We start from the raw sequence: 3,030 nt of genomic DNA, 5'->3' as shown, positions 1-3,030 counted from the left end.
TAAGGTAAGTGACACAGCATTCCAGAAACTGATATTTGCAAAGTGTTTCATATAGAGAGTTGTAAGGAATGCCTTTAGGCGACAGTTTCCCTCTACTGTCTTACGTTTATTGTATGTATAAATAAATTTCATTTCCCCAGGTCCATATGGGGTCTCATCAGTGACTTATATTATTTTGTCTGCCCTTATACGTTCCTCTGAGGAAATGCCTCGCATTCCCAGGGGAAGACCTCACACCATCAATAGTGACTGCAATCTTGACCCAGGTGAGATAATCAGAGCTCCTATACCGCCAGGACACGTGATGGTCCACTGGTAGGACCATGAACCAAACATGGTCAAGAGAGGTTCTTTTCAAGATTAATTTGGATGCTGGATGACTCAGAGAAGCTCCCATGTGTAAATGACCATGAGGCTTGCACTGCTTCAAAACCGTAATACCCAATGTGGGGAAAGGCTAGGACAAAAATCCGGAAAACCTGTTGGAATACACAGATAGCGATGGAGAAAAGGATACATTTCTGAAGAGTATGTGAAATCCTGCAACACAGCCAGGGCTTTGACTTCTCATTTACATGATCCAATAAACTCTTTTGCATTAAGTAGCCTGAGTAGTCTTCTATAAATTCCAATTAAAAGTGGTACATAAAACACAGTAATTAATGGCCAAGCGCAGCTACGAAACTCCATCGTGAAGGAAGAGCCAGCAGTGGAAGCAACTTTCCCATGTCCCCATCAAGGTTTCTCCTTTAAGCCCCACCCAGTGAGTTCCACCAAATCTGTTGCAGCTTGAAATGGGGAAAGGTGAAGGAAATTCATGGCGCACCATGTGTGCAGCCGTTTGGTGGCGCACAACGGCTGCGTGAAGTCTGTGTCTGTGACCAACCCAAGAGACGGACTGAGGAGCCATAACTGAGGCAGTGCCTTGAACATGACTATTTTGTTTTCTCATGTTTTTGAGACAGAAGTTTTGAGGAAGGGGTACTTGCTTCTCTCGTATGCATGCCATAGAGAAGTGAGGACTCAAACTTTACTCAGTGAAAAAAGAATTAGGGGTTATACTTAGGTTCCACTCCAGTGAAAATACCTACATCCTCCTACTAAGCAGTTTAGTTTAACCATCATTCAAAAAGTGGTCATGCTGACAGCAGAATGAAAGCGCTTTTCATCACGCAAATTGCCTACCTTGAGAGCCCACGGAAAATGAATAAGGTAGAGGTCAACATAGTCCAGTTGAAGTTTTTTCAGTGAGCTTTCCAAGGCTGGTTGGACCAACTCAGGTCTATGGAAAGTGGACCAAAGCTACACAGGTTAAAGAACAAAAATTGTGTTGAAGAAATACTTCAGTCAATTTTATCAGTTTGCTTCACCTGATTTTTCAACATTTTCCCCCTGGCTTTCAAACTGATGACCACCGGCAAAAAGTATTCCCTTCCTTCTTGTATTTCCTTTAGACCCGATCCTTTCCTATGAACTCTGTTAAACTAAGGCTGTCCAGGAAGTATCCAGCCATTGTTAATATAATAAATATCTCTATTTGGCTGGATACATTCTGGACAGCCCTTGTACATTGCATAAATAATTAGTACGTGTACTGAACTATGGAAGCAAATTACTAAAAAATAAAAATTGTTATCAAGTAATAATTATGCCTGTTATCTAAATTGTGTTTGATAGAATTTACAGAGCAGTTTAATAATCTAGTTATCTCATGTCTTCAACCCAATAGGCAAGAATAAATATCACTCTTGTTTAGAAACTAATGGGAATGTTTTTATCATGCTAACATGCTGGACACAATTCAAGACACCGTAGCCATAAGTATTTACTGGTCACTGCGTTTTCTTATATTGCTTTCTTTCTCTCTGGATAAGATGACAAAACATACTTAGAATAAGAAATTTTAGAAAGTCACCCAGGAGCAAAGGGAAACATAATATGATCATTGTTCTGTCTGATTCTATAGACCATGTTAAAACATTCTGATTTGAGTTGAGGCTCAAAAAGGTAAAGTGACTTTAAAGTCATAAATTTGAACACACCAATGGTGAGAAAGCCATCATCATTGTCTTTTTAATTCTAGTTTCAATACATGAATGTGTGTGAATACAAGTTAAACTAATAAGCACAATTTCCTATCAATCACTGATGTAGTCATATAATTGTCATCCCTAGACATTCCCACCAACAAGCGTGCACCCTCGCACATCGTATACCTTTGATGTGTAGAAGATGTTCTCTCTCTTCACAGAGCCATCTTCGATTTTGCTGTGGATGGCCAGTCCAATCTGCTCTTCATTATTGTAAATATAAGCTGCATCGATATGGCGGAACCCAGCTTCTATTGCACATTTGGTGACCTCCACAGTCCTACTTTTAGGGACCTAGACAAGCACCACGGGTAGGATTAGGAGCTCCATGTGACTGAGAGGTAGTTCAGGCACAAGCCGTGACCTTCACAAGAACCAACTTTTCCTCATCTTGCGTTACTTCTGTATGTGAGATGATGAACCCGTCCCAGTTTCCCTGGCTTATTCTTGGTTCGCAATAAAGGTTGAGCATCCCAGGAACTCTTCCCGTCCCAGGCAATCTCTCATTGATCACTGGCATTGGAGGTCCCCCAAAACACTCCACATTCAGGGATTTGTTGGAAAAATTATCAGGACTCAGTATATAGTTATAATCATAATTATGTTTTATACAGTGATATTACCACATAAAATAGGTGCACGGAAGTATATATGGAAGAAATAGAGTGCAAGCTTCTATGGGTCCTCTCCCATTGACATCACACAGAACACACTAAATTGTCCAGCATCATGTTTGACAACACATGGCAAATGCTGTCTACAGGGCTTGCTCTTTAGGTACTTAGTTCCTGAGGTTTTCACTGGGGTCTGGTTACACCTGCAGCAGATGCCAAAATTCCAGTCTCCCCAAAGAAAGCAGGTATACATAAACTCCACTGTTTGTACAAGCTGTTTAGGCACAACCACCATTCTAACCAGTTAGCAAATGGTGAGAATTCCA

General features: G+C 40.8%; 1 protein-coding gene across 1 annotated transcript in view; it reads right to left on the bottom strand.

Annotated features, from left to right (window-relative positions):
• LOC105826891 (aldo-keto reductase family 1 member C3-like) overlaps positions 1 to 3,030 on the bottom strand; it is a 25,099-nt gene that overhangs the window by 20,404 nt on the left and 1,665 nt on the right. The gene's annotated exons all lie outside the window — the stretch shown is intronic.

The sequence above is a fragment of the Propithecus coquereli genome, unplaced genomic scaffold (genome assembly GCF_000956105.1).
Source record: "Propithecus coquereli isolate 6110/MARCELLA unplaced genomic scaffold, Pcoq_1.0 Scaffold94, whole genome shotgun sequence".
In the NCBI taxonomy this organism is placed as follows: Eukaryota; Metazoa; Chordata; class Mammalia; order Primates; family Indriidae; genus Propithecus; species Propithecus coquereli.
The sequence above is the reverse complement of the archived record's forward strand: the minus strand, read 5'-3'. Positions and strand labels throughout refer to the sequence as shown.